Source organism: Felis catus, chromosome A1 (genome assembly GCF_018350175.1).
Source record: "Felis catus isolate Fca126 chromosome A1, F.catus_Fca126_mat1.0, whole genome shotgun sequence".
NCBI classification, from domain to species: domain Eukaryota; kingdom Metazoa; phylum Chordata; class Mammalia; order Carnivora; family Felidae; genus Felis; species Felis catus.
In genome coordinates this window covers 157,031,265-157,045,735 of record NC_058368.1, presented here as the reverse complement: position 1 = coordinate 157,045,735, position 14,471 = coordinate 157,031,265, and the positions used below count along the sequence as shown (strand labels likewise).

General features: G+C 40.4%; 1 long non-coding RNA gene across 1 annotated transcript in view; it reads right to left on the bottom strand.

Moving 5' to 3' along the window:
• Positions 1-10,304: 10,304 nt before the first annotated feature.
• LOC109492952 overlaps positions 10,305-14,471 on the bottom strand; it is a 28,482-nt gene continuing 24,315 nt past the window's right edge. Inside the window, exon 3 of the long non-coding RNA XR_002146967.3 lies at positions 10,305-10,444. This is a non-coding gene — a long non-coding RNA (uncharacterized LOC109492952). The remainder of the gene's footprint in view (positions 10,445-14,471) is intronic.

Genomic DNA, 14,471 nt, shown 5'->3' with positions numbered 1-14,471 from the left:
TCTTCCCGGTGTGGCTCAGTAGCATTGTGACTGCAGGAAGGATCTGTGATGTCAATGGGGTTGACCCCCACACTTTAAGTCAAGCCCCCAGGGATTCAGAGCTTCAAGGGTTTTCAGTTAGTGCTCATTGTCATAAAATCACTAGGTCCTTCACCTCTTGGTCTCATTGGATGGGAAGTGGTTATTTTTAGGCTGACATTCACACCTTCCCCTGATTTCACCTTCCCATTTGATGGAAGACCAGTTTCCATCAAATTAGATAGACAAAGAGAATGAACTGCTGCCATACTCCCCAGTCTTCTTCCAAGTGTACTCATTCAGGAAGCTAACTCTTGTAGGCCACTAGGGGGAGTCTCACAAAAAATGCAGCAATAATGACGGGAGTGGTAGGTCCTGGCTTTAAACAAATTAAAATCTTGAGTTTTTTTGTTTTTTGCTTTTTGTTTTTTTTGTTTTTGTTTTTTTAATAAATAAAATCTTGAACTTTGGGTCTGTAGAGAAAATCTTGCTTGGGTACTTGGTCAACAAGATGTTGATTGTTTCAGCTCTGAAATATTCTCCTGAGTTCTAAAATTGGAATGTGTACATTTTGGTAATACTACTTGGCCCTCATAAACAGAAATTATATTATTGGTTGAGTTACTTTTCAAATTATGGTGGCAGATTTGCCTTGTTCTGAGGACACATAATGTTCAGGATGCCAAATGACAAACTTAGATCCCACAGATAAATACTGCCTATGATTTTTTGCTTCAGGGGTATGTCTTCTAGTGCTTAGCCCTTAACACTTAGAAATACAGTATTTCATGGTTTGTAAGCTGTCCAAACAGCTCATTACACCATCCTAATCACCATTTTATCAAGCACCAAGGGAAATGGCACACCATGAGTGAGAGCCAATGGCTATGGATACCAAGAGAGTGGGTTAGAACCCTGACTCCTCAACCAACTGGCTTCTTGGGCAAAATGACTTCGCTTTTTCAAGACTCAGTTTTCTCATCTGTGAAGTGAGTTAATAACATTGATCTCATAAGGTGGTTGAGGATTAAACGCAATGATACACTTAAAGTACTCAGCTGAGTGCCAGACTGGGAATTCACTAAAAGGTAGCTATTATTAGTGATTATCTCTCAAGTTGGCAATTATCCAAGAAATAGATACAGGCTCTGTGTGAGAAAGGAAAACTGGATTTGACCTTGCTAAGAAACTTTTTGTGGTTCTCTCCCTCCTTAAATTCAGCTTTTAGTCGATAGCACTTGGCTAGAAAAATGGACTCCAATGAAATAAGAATCTAATTTGTTTGTTCTCTAAATGGTTGCTTGGTTATTAACATAGCAGTGCAATAGGGTATTTGTACCACTGGATTCCCACCTGACCAATGTGTACGTAAAATCCTTCCTAGAAGGCAGTAATCTTCTAAGATCTATTCTAATCCAGGCCTGCCGAGAGTAGAGCCCAAAAGCACAAAAACCAGTAACGTTCAGTTTAGATCTTAAAACTTAAAAATGACATTATATTCTGATATAACTCTAAATATAGGCATAAAGAAATAATTGTGATGTGGTGGGCAGTTAAAGGGGTTGGTGAGTGTTGAGGGTCAGTGGAGACAACCACTGTGTGCTGTGCACGACACAACCCTAGGGGCATCTTTCACGCGATAAAACTAGATTTCCTATTTTTTACAAGTTTTCACACATATGTAAAGAAAATGTCTTCTTCTCAGGGTACCTGGGTGCTCAGTCAGTTAAGTGTCCGATTTTGGCTGAGGTCATGGTCTCGCGGTTTGTGAGTTCAATGTCCGCGTTCGGTTCTGTGCTGACAGCTCAGAGCCTGGAGCCTGCTTCGGATTCTGTGTCTCCCTCTCTCTCTGCCCCTCCCCCACTCACGCTTTGTCTCCTTCTCAAAAAATAAACATTAAAAAAATTTAAAGAAAATATCTTATTCTAACAAGCTCAGTATATCAGGACCATTTTCTAGTAATCTCTGTTGTGTTGAACATTTCACAGTTTAGAAGATGTTCCTCAGGTGCCATCTCTTGAATCCTCTGAGGAAGGCAGTGCAGACATGAATATCCCAGTTTTACAGATTAAAACACAAGGAGGTTCAGAGAGATTGACTCACATAAGTGGATGGTGAAACCCTGACTGACCAGGGCGGCTAACCCTTAGCCTTGTGTACAGACCCCTGCGATGATCATACTGGATTCTGCTAAGCTGTAAGTGTTGGACTTCCATTGTAAAGGGTGCTCAATGCAAAGGGAGTCCTTAATGCTCTTTCACAATTATATTGGATTTCCTCTCCACAGGACTCTCCTACTCTCCTAGATGACTCTCTTAACTTCCCTCTGTGCTCAAACTGCCATCGGCTGCTGCCATCCTCACTCTCGGCTCATGACCTTTCCTTTATATGTAATCAAGAAAACAGAAGTTATCGGAACAGAATTTTGATGAGCCCACATGCTACATCTACAGACCCACGTGCATCTGTGTCCAAAAATTTTGCCCTCGCTCCTCTTCCAGCAAATGAGCCATCTGTGTTCCTTGTTCAGGCCTATCCCCCAGTTGTCCTTAGGTCCTATTCCCTCTCAACTATTCAAGGACCGGCTTCCCATTTTGCTAGATCATTTCCATCAGGATACAAACACATTTCCCCCCTTCTATCTACCTTAAAACAAACAAACAACCTTCTTTCAATCCTATATATCAACTACCACTCCCCCTACCTTTTGTGGACAGGAAAACTCCCTGAAAGTGTTTTTATTTTTCTCATTCTAATTTCTCTCTTTGATGTGGTCTAAATTGTGTGTCCCCTACTTCTTCCATCCCCTTCATATGTTGATGCCCTAACCTCAAATGTGACCCTATGTGGAGATAAGGACTTTAAGGTTAAATGAAGTCATAAGGGTAAGGTCCTAACCTAATAGGATTGATGGCCTTATAGGAATAGAAAGGAATCTCAACTTCTCTGTCTCTATCTGTCTTTGCGGGTGTAAACACACACACATACACACACAGGAAAGTGAGAACCCAATGAGAAGGTAGCTGTCTGCAAGCTAGGTAGAGGGGGTCCCCACCAGGAACTGAATCTGTTAACACCTTGATCTCGGACTTCCCAGCTTCCAGAACTATGAGAAATTAATTTCTGTCATTTATGCCACACAGATTATGATATTTTTCTATAGCAGCCTAAACAGATTAAGATCCTCTCATATAACCAGAATCAGGCTTTCTGTCCCAGGCGACTTCCACTAAAACTGCCCTTGTCAGGGTCCCCTGTGATTCTCTGTTGTCTGTCCAGTGGTCAGCTGTCAGTCTTCCTGTCATTTGTCCCATCGGCAGCATTTAACAGAGTTGAGGGCTGTGTGTTCCTTACTTGGCTCCCCGGGCAACATGTCTCTCTTTGCCCTGCTATTCCTTCCCATGGGTTTCTCATTCATCTCCCTGACCTCTGAACAGGTGATCAATAATTTCAGTTTTCTCAGAGGCTTCCTGAAGGTCCCATGTTCTGGGAATCCTCAGCCTTGGGAAAACCAGAATAGCTGGTCACCCTTCCTGTGAGTGTTGTGCCACAGAGTTCAGTCCTTGCACTCCCACACTCACCACCTTAATGAGCTCAGCCAGTCTCATGGCTGTAAGCTGGTGATTCCTCAAATCTCTTCCCCCTCCCAAAGTTGCTCCCCATACAGCCGTCCCTATTGCAGTAAAATGGCACCAGGCTTTTTCTAATTGCTCAGGCCTCAAACCTTTGAATTCTCCTTTACTTCTCCTTTTCTTTCATCCCCTATGTTTGTTGCACCTTAAAAATATATCCGGAATGGGTCACTTCTCGCTGCCTCCTCTGCTGCCACACTGGTCCAAGTTATTATTGTTTCTCCTTTGGACTATGCCAATGGCTTTCTAAAACCAATCTCCCTTCTGTCAATCAAACTTGCCACCCGTTAATTATTCTCAATGAAATAGCCAGTGATGTTTTCAAAGTTAAGACCAATCATGGAATTCATCTGCTCAGAGTCCTTCAATAGTTTTCCATCTCATAACGGATGAAACCTGTGTTTAGATCTTGTGTCTACATGAATTTTCCTGCACTGTAGCAGTGCTAGGGGAGCTTTCTTCTCTGGAGACAACTGCCTCAGCTCCTAATTACCATCGGCACCTCCCCCAAGGCCACACCACATCCTACTAGGAAGTCTGTCCTCAGGTGCCACCCATGAATTTGCTATCATTCCTACCTTGCCATTTTTATCCGTCTGCTCCTCCTCCTTCCACTTGCCGGCAAGGCGCCGTTCTTCCTTCTTCGGTTTCTCGTTACCCCTTCTGTCTCCCCTACCTTTGAACAAACAGCTTCTCCCCAGACACCTAATTGTAGCCAAGCTCTATGGTGAATTCCCACCTTGCTTAACTATGTTTCCTGCCTACAATTCCCTCTGCCCTTTGTCTGACTTTGGCTGATATCAGCCAAATGAGTTGACTAGTCAAATTAAGAAGTGCTCGACATTCAAATGTAGGAAGTTTGAGGATTACAATGACATAAAATGGCAAGGGAAAATATATACTCAGGAGAAGGGGACTCATCTTTGTATCAGTCTAGCACACATATTCATACGTATAAATAGAGTTTCAAACTAACAAAGAAGCAAAACACAACACCTAAGAATACTGACAAAATCCCACGTGGCTCATAATGCAGAACCAAGGTAGGTAAACTAATACTTCAAAGGCAATGACAAGTGAGGGCACCTGGGCGGCTCAGTTGGTTAAGCTTCTGACTCTTGATTTCGGCTCACATCATGATCTCACAGTTTGTGGGATCAAGCGCTGTGCTGGGCTCTGTGCTGAGCATGGAGCCTGCTTAAGATTCTCTCTCTCTTCCTCTGCTCCACCCCTGCTCTCTCTCTTGCACTCTCTCCCTGTAAACTAAAACAATAAAATAAAAGCATGAAAAGTTCTAAATAAAAAAGGCTATGACAATGTGAGTGAACATTGTGTTGCTGCCAGATATGGGAGCCATAAATTTTGGTGGAAGCAATAAAGGCTTGTGCTCATTGTTAAATTAAAGAATCTTTATGATACTGGCAGCAGGAATGTTTATTCTTGCTGCTCTAATCCCATGGCTTATTTTCCTTTTTTCTCAGCAAAAAACTCTTTTGCTGTGGCAAATTTTCTTGCTCTGCCAGGGAGGCCCCGAGTGAGGCTTGTGGATGCAGCATTCTGCTCTAGAAAACTCACCTTGACGTCCCTGATGGTGCCAGCTCACCAGGAACAGGCTGTGGTGGGCCGCCCTCCCATGTGTGACTCTAATGACCTCAAAGAGCTGATTTTTATTGTCTAGTAAGACCAGTGTTCCCAACCATCCAGCCTAACATGAGCACCAGTGCTTCAAGGTGAACAGAAATATCTGTTTGAAAAGCATATTAATAGAGTCTAATCCCCAAATCGATGAATGTATTTTTGGTTCTAGACATCCACACATTTAGCCAAATGGCTCTAGGACAGAATTTAATATTGCATGTGTTTGTCTCATCAACAGAAAGGGTAACGAAACCCATAAGAGAGTAGTTTTCCTGTGTTCTGGGAATACTTCTTTGCCCCGTCATTAAAGTATATAAGGTGAGTTCTGTACAAGACTCACCCCTGAGCGACCTCTGGGGCCCCCTCCTTCAGTATGGGTCACATTAAAAGCATCTCCTTGTGGTTGTGATGCCTAACCTTGTAAGAATGACTTATCTTGAAAAAATTATAGTAAACATAATTTTATCCAGTGCATTTTTTCTTATGAATTTGTGACCAGTTTTTCATAGGTATCTAAACAACTAGATCAAACTGGAAGGGGATAGGGAAAAGGTCAAACATTCACTGAATGCTGGAGCATCTGGGTGGCTCAGTAGGTTAAGCTTCCAGTTTAGCTCAGGTCATGATCTCATGGTTCATGAGTTTGAGTGCTGCTGTGGGCTCTGTGCCGACAGCCCACAGCCTGGAACTTGCTTCATGGATTTGGTACCTCCCTTTCTCTCTGCCTCTCCCCTGCTCATACTTTTTCTCTCTCAAAAATAAAAGAAACATTAAGAAAATTAAAAAAAAAATTTTTTTTCAACATTTATTTATTTTTGGGACAGAGAGAGACAGAGCATGAACGGGGGAGGGGCAGAGAGAGAGGGAGACACAGAATGGGAAACAGGCTCCAGGCTCTGAGCCATCAGCCCAGAGCCTGACGCGGGGCTCGAACTCACGGACCGCGAGATCGTGACCTGGCTGAAGTCGGACGCCCAACCGACTGCGCCACCCAGGCGCCCCAAGAAAATTTTTAAAAAAATCACTGAATGCTTACTACATGCAAGGCACTGTGTGTGCATTTATAAATATGGTTCAGTTAATTCTCAACCAAATGAGTATTATATCCCATTTTACAAGTGCAAATTGAGGAACTTTCTCAAAGTCATATAGCAGTGTTTCTGGTGAGAGTCTATGCTTTTTCCACATTGCCAATCTACTTATCTTTGAAGTCTCTCTATATCTTCTTCCTTTTCTGCCTCCTTTTTGGCATTACTTCTGCCCCTTGCTGGATACCTTGTATTTTAGACACTGAAGTTTTCTGCTGAATCCATTCAATCATTCATTGACTCGTTGATTCTGTAAGTCAGTCATAGAAACATTCAAACATTGATTGGGTACCTCTAAGTACTTTTCTGGACACTGGGCATGTAGCAGTGAGCAAAACAAGAAAAAAAAATCTGCCCTTGCTGACTTTTTAAAAGGGAGGGTATAGTAAGTACACAGGCATTCAAGATGAAGTGTGATGAGTACAATTATCAAGAATTGCAAAAGTGAAGGCATGCTGACAGTTCAAAGGAAGGACACGCAGCAGCCTGCGGGGAAGGAGGGAACAGAAGACTTCTCAGAAGTGACATCTCAGGAGAGTCTTGTGGCCCTGTAGGAGTTGCCTCTATTGAATGGATGAAGTATGTTTCTGCTTGGCGAATGTCCATTCCCATGGCCAGGAGGGCAGAGTGTTGTGAACTGGGAGGGTTGATAATCAGGAGGCTGTGTAGGTGAGTAGAAGCCAGATTCTGAGGGATCTTGGATCTGTGTGGGCATTTGAGGAGTTTGGAATGTACCCTGTAGACAGAGAGCTGAGTGGTCACATAGTATTTACTTGAGGACTTTGGATGTGTTTAAATATAAGAACTCAGCCTGAAAAATTAATCAGTTTTTCTATTCAAACAAAATAGACCAAAAATAAACCTTAAAAATTTATTTTGTAAGAATTGGAGTGTCTCTATTTTTTTGTTTTAAACAGTCTATTCAATCTGTTCTTTAATATACACGTATATACTTTTACATAAATGTGATAGAACATGGAAATGCAATAAAGGATTAATAGTCTGAATATGTAAAATATACATATTAAGGTATACAACAAGGAACACTTATAATCATCCTTTATGAAATAATCATTGAAAACAATCTTGTATACATTTTGATGTGTTTCTTTGTGGACATTTTTCTGTGAACACATATGTATAATTATATGTGTATATGTATATAATTAGGTATATAATTGGCATATATGTATAATTTTATATTCTAGTTTTTTCATTCAGTCTTAATTATATGTATATTTTGACATGTTGCATGTTTTTACATATTTTTTGAAAAAAGGATTTTAAGGGTGTATAAGTATATTCTATGGCTACCATAATTTTCTTCTAACTGCTTTTTTAGTTTTGACATTTAGATTGTGGCTAACTTTTTTTAATGGAAGTAGTACTGCAATAATACTGTAAACAAAACCATTTTATGCATCCCTGATTGTTCTCTAGGAAAATAATGGAATATTTGTGAGGATCTTGATACACACTGCCAAATTGCCCTAAAAAGAGACTATTATGCTTTGTAAAGCAAACTGGAAATATGTCACAAGAGATGTAAAGTTTTTACACCCAAATGCAGAGACTGCCCATCTTAAAATATATTCTAGGGAAATATTCCAAAATACAGAAGAAGACTCACACATAAATACATTAGCCACAGTGATAACAAAATATTGGAACCAGCTGAATTGTCCAGCTCTGGGGATGCAAGAGTATTACTTTTGTTGGATTTAATTATGACAACCATAAAAACGTTTATTAACAATTATTTATGATTTGTAAAACATATACATTACAATAGTTAAGTGGAAAACTGAGATGCAAAATGTTATATATGGTTTGATTTCCACGATGTTAAGAAATATTCGAGACTAAATTTTATCAAAGCTTTTTGGGAGGAAGAATTATGGATAATTTTTTTCTAGTTTACCATATTTTTATTTTGTTTTTAAATTTATTTATTTAAACTTTTTTTTTTAGTTTATTTATTTATTTTGAGAGAGTGAGAATCCCAAGCAGGTTCTGCACTGTCAGCGTGGAGCCCAACGTGGGGCTTGAACTCACAGTGAGATTATGACCTGAGCTGAAATCAGGAGTCGGATGTTCAACTGACTGAGTCACCCAGGCATAGCTTTAAACTTATTTATTTAAATTCAAGTTACTTAACAGAGAGTGTATAGTATTGGTTTCAGGAGTAGAACTTAGTAATTCATCACTTGCATATAACACCCAGGGCTCATCCCAAGTGTCCTCCTTAATACCAATCACCCATTAGGCCATTCCCCTCCCACCTCCCCTCCAGCAACCCTCAGCTTATTCTCTGTATTTAAGAGTCCCTTATGCATTGCCTCCCTCTCTGTTTTTATCTTATGTTTCCTTCCCTTCCCCCCAACATTCATCTGTTTTGTTTCCTTACCATATTTTTATTAGTGAATTGTTTTTATATTTTAAAAAGTAAGGTAAATCTTTTGTTGTGCAATTGTGGGTTTTTTCCCTCCTAGATTTCCTTACCAATGTCAGTTTTTGGATAAAATTTCAGCTATAATTTCATTTTCTAATGGCATAAACCAATTTTAAGGTTTGCTTAAGAAGTCACACTAGAAATCACTGGAGCTTCCTAGCTGCAGACTGCTTTGAAGAGAGCAGGCTGAAAGTGGCTCTCCTTCCGAAATGCTTCCACCGACTGCACTTGACAGAGATGGATATGGGGTTTACAGTCAAGAATTCTCGTTGGGTTCCCGACTTGCCCAGTTTTCTGCATCTCTTAGAAAGTAGCAACAACAAAAGTTCTTGTCTGATCTATTATTGATTTGTGGAGAAGCAGGCAGGGAAGCACTTTCGGAGCAGAATGTTCAGCTGCAGGCTGAGAAAGCACTTTTCACTCCAAATCTCAGACTCTATTTCCATCAGTCAATAATCTCTTCTAGATTGTAGTTTGTTTTTATTTTTTAAGATGGACGAGAAAGTTATTTGATGTGACATAAAACTGGAAATGTTTTGAAGGGAGTTCACTAGGAGACTTTTAAAATTTTGCAAGAATTGAGGTCTCTGTAACTTTTTTTTTGTATTTTAAATTCAACTTCCACATATGTACATACATATGTATAATTTTACATAAGTACATGAATGATATGTATTTTACGTGGTCTTTTTTCTTTCCATTTTTGCTTCCTCCCTCTTCCAGTCTTCTTGCCAATGTGAGCTACCTACCATGTAGCCTTAGCACGACCTTTACAACTTCAGGATATATCAGGTAAGCTAAAACATTCCTTTCCCACTCAGATTTTTGGGTGAATGTTACACTTCAAATGTTAGCCATGTTTGAAAGTACTATGGCAATGTCTTCTCATTAGTAGTTAGTTCATGCTAAAACTATGCTGAGGGAAGTGTTATCTGATTTTATGTTAAGGATTTAAGATCTAAATGTTTTTTTCTGGCAAGTGAACAGATTCTTCTTTATGCTACTCCAATTTTAAAAATGTTCAAATAAATGTTCTATGGCTTATAAAATAAAAAATATTTCCTGTGGCCATTTCTGGGGAAGGGCACAAGGGAACTTTCTGGAGTGATAGAAATGTTCTATAATCTTGACTGTGGTGGTGATTACAGAAGTGTGTAGCATTTGTCAAACTCTATTGAGCTATATGTTTAAAATATGTCCGTTATGGGTAAACTCCACATAAATAAAGTTTATTAGACAAAAGCATTTCTATTCACTGAAGCTGTGGTTTTAGAACTTGCTTTGAAGACATTGTCATTTATCGCTACAGGCCTCCTCCCTCCCCCCTCTGTGATGACTTGTGGGTTTCAGATGATTAATTCTCTGTGACCATTTTAGGACTGGGGCGTGATCGAGAAGCAGAAGTGGCTTTTCAGGTGACAGGGCACCACTCAAGGAAATGTCATCAGAGCTGTTTGCGTCACAACCTCAGTCTGCCACAGAAACTGCTCTGCTCTGTCTTCTGCCAACAGAGTCTCCCAGGTGGTGGCGAAAGATGGAGAAGGAGGCAGTTCTTGATTTGGTGTCATGGAGACAGAGTCCAACTCTCTGTGTCAGTACTTCTTTCTCTTTCATTACTGCATCAAACACAGTTCAGGAAGAGTGATAGGTACACGTTAATAAGACAAACAGTATTATTTCTGAGCCAAGCGTCTCTCCAACTGCTTGTTGGAGTATCTCTTAAGGCAGTTTTGGGCTAAACTTAATTATGCTTTTTATTCTATTGTTTACTTTAATCATGGTGATGACTAAACTCGACTATAAGAAATGGCTAAAATACCCTTGGTTAGAAAGAGTAAAATTTAGATTATGAAATGGGCAAAGCAGATTATTTCCTTACCACCACCACCCCCCCAGCAACATTTGGCCTTATAATGGACACTGCTCTTGAAGTTGTCTGTTGCTGGGGAGACCCAGCCTTCCATCTGCATCTTGCTTCATATTATACGCTACAGAGCTGGTGTTCATGTGCACTCTTCATTTGTATTACTAAATCCCACAGAGGGTCTATTCATTCTGGCTTCACCCACAGCTGAGGCGGGCGCAGAGTAGTGTTCACCGGGGAGATCATATGGGGCTGGAAAAGGCAGAAGGTAGTGGAAGTGTGGCAGCGAGAGGGTCTGATGGGGAGCCAGCTGGGTAAGTCAGTGGGACGGAAGTGTCTGGGTGAACCTGTGACCTGTATGCGAAAGCACGCTCTCTACCAAAATGTCTCCAGTCACCTCTGTCTCTACCTTTAAACCATGTTTCGTACTTACTTTTTGTATTTGCAAATTCAGTTTAAAAATGCAACTTTTAAGAAACAATACAAATGTAATCTAATATTAGGTTTCTGACATTGAATAAGTAAACTTATGCAAATAACACTGAGTATAACTGGACTAAATTCAAATTTATTGTATAGAATCTGGGATATCTTATGAGGGTTGAAGTTTTTGATAACTTTTTTTAGTAAACTCCTTTTAAAAAGCTCAAGAGTCTAAATGCTAATGGTATAAATAAAGTTGAAGAGGGAAATTGAAGATACTTATGAGGGAAAACCTCACTACTTTGAAGAAAGTCAGAAGAATGGATTTACATAAGTATGTCTGGTATGTGTGTATGTATGTACATGTACTTATTTGCTTATTTATTTTAAAATCTCTTCAAAAAGCCCTTGGGAATTCTACTGGATAATTCTTTGTTAGCCTAGTTTGTTTAAGTAATAAATAAATAATACATAAATACAAGTGTATTGAATTACGAATAAACCTACAAATTCAATAAGGTAGTTTGAATGTATTCGAATTGAAAGAAGGAGAACAAAAGATGTTCACATTATAACATTAACACGTGTAATAATGGAGTGCCTGGGTGGCTCGGGTGGTTAAGCATCCAACTCTTGGTTTTGGTCAGGATCCTCTGGTCAGGATCTCATGGTTGGTGAGTTAGAGCTCTGTGTCAGGCTCTGTGCTGACAGCATGAAGCCCCCTTGGGATTCACTCTCTCTCTTTCTCTCTCTCTCTCTGCCCCTCCCCCACTTGTGTGCACACGCACGCTCTCTTTCAAAATATAAATAAATAAATAAATAAATAAATATGTAATAATGGAACTGAATAAATGATGAAAACTGCAGAAAGTCATCCAAATACCCAATAGGAGTTTGTCCTTAACATCTCTCGAGGTGGCACACACAAGTGGAAGGACCCGGAGTCTGATCCCACACTTGGTGGGAGGAATAGGGGACAATATGGCCCCAGACTATGTTTCAGTCCCTGCACAGGCCCTTCCCCTATTAGCTGAGTGTGGTGAGTATGCCTCTAGGTAGAGCAAACCAGTTTTTAAAGGGAAATGCCTCCATCATCTCCTGGGGAGCATGCCTACCAGTGCCCTGGCTTTGGACAGGAGAGGAAAAGCCAGTGAGGACTGGTTTGCTCCTGAGGGAGGAGAATCGCTGGGATGTGTGGGAGATTGAGAGAGTATCCAGGTGTGGACCATTTTGGGCTTGGGGTGACCTCTCCTTTGTCTGCAAATCTTTAGCCCTTTCTGATTCTTTAAATGCTGGGTGAGAATGGTGTTTTTGGTTGTTTGTTTTTGGAAGCCAGTGATCAGTCAGGGATTTGTGACTGGTTTACACTAGTGTAACAGAAATCCAAGCACTGACACTGGAGCTGGAAGTGAGAAATAAGACCTGCAGATTTCACTTGATCCAATTTGTGACAAAAAACAAACCTTTGTTGTGGGTAATGAATCCAGTCTTACGATGAAGCAAAACCATGAAAAGTAGGGCAGACAATGCAAACATTAGATCCTGGATGACTTCATAGAGTGCTGTCAAGCCTCTTTTGAAAACTTCCCTATTTTAAACTTTCAAGTTTTTTGAAACAATACAATCCCTTTATTTTATAAATCAGCTGGAATAGGGTTTTCTGTTACTTAAAGTAGATACATCCTAACTAATATAAGTAATAAAAAGAGTATTACTACCTTATGTGTAGATCATACTCTTTAGGTCTTAGGTCAGGAAACTGTGACTCAGCCAAATAGTTCTAGAAGGAACCGTATCAGACCAGAAGAGTTTATCAACCCCACTGGTCACAAATAACAACTAGGTAGAAAGAACATAAGTATTCCTTTAATGAACTTGCCATCCATCCCAGGGGCCATTTGATTGTGCTGACTTTATGCCCAGACTCAAGGGAGATAAAGTCTCCAGGTGATTCCCCTTATTAGAATGACTTACTAATAAGTCATATTATTAGTAAGGAAATAATAAAGTAGGACATTCTGTGACCAAGACTTGAAGGACAAAAGGATAGAAAGAGGAGGCTCTGGGAACTGCTGGGAGGTGCTAAAAGGGAGGACAGGGAGAGGAGAGGAGCCAGACTCCTCACTGGGTCTTTATCCTGGCTTCAGCTGCTTACTAGCTTCCTAGAGACAAGAGTGGGAATCACTAGAGAGGAGGTTCTGCTACCCTGACTCTGTGCTCCTATCAGGAAGGACTGCTGTCAAAGGTGCTTTAAGAACAGAGTGACCAATCCCAATTTGTCCAGGACTTTCCCAGCTTTTATCCTGAAAGTCCCAAATTTTGGAAAACCCCTCAGTGGTTGGTCACCCTAGAATCCTGTGGAATTTGAGGTGGGGCTAGAGGTTAGGGACCTTGCAGGAAGTGGTGCTCTCTTGGACTCAATATTAGTACCAGGGCAGGACAAAGTCAGAGCAGTGGAAGCCAGTTTGGAAAGCATGTTTCATATAAGAGATTTACTTTTTTCTCATTTCAATTTGGATTCCAGGATTCCTTGATCCAGAGAAAGGACAGAGCTGTTACTACTAAGGTTCCCAATCAGGAGGGCCACTTAGATATCAGGAGGCCAACAGACCTGAATTCTTGTTCAGGGGACAGGGATAAAGGGATTAGAAATATGAGGTGCAGGGGGTTGGCAATAGAGGCCTGGCTATGGAGTAGGTTTCTTCTACCCCCCACCTCTGCCACAGTAGGAAGCTGGCTATTTACTTTATTCTGACAGGAAGCAAAGCACATTCCTTATTTCCTGATGGAAGAAGCCATCACTTTTTGAAAACAAATATGGGAGAGGCAATTGAATTATGTTTAAAAAAATTCCACTGATTTCAATTCAAAATATGTGTACACGAGGGAAAGACACCAGGGGAAAAGTCTAAAGAGATAAAGTAGTGCCATGGCACACGTTAGGAACAGCTACCTGTCCCTTTGCAGGAATTAGAAAATAAGGCAATTACACGCTTTCATGACAGAAAAGCCTTTCCAACACATGGGGTAAATATAGGCTGATGTAAATTCATAAAGAACAGAGCTGAAAGGGTAGAAGTATCTACAGAATTGTCAGTAAAACTGTGGAGGTAATGTTAGGGCAGGACATAAAAGAAGAGACAATTGACCTTTGATGCTGCCTTGGTGGCTTCAAATTCTTCACTGGGACATTTAATAGTTTTTATTTTATTATTATTTTATTTATTTATTTTTTTTTTTTTGGAAGAGTTCATGGTCAGATAAGCTTTGGGAACCACCATTTGCCTCTCTACCCCTTCCCTTCTTCAGCAGGTAATTTAGCATGTTGAACGGCTCACATTTGCTTAACCATTTCC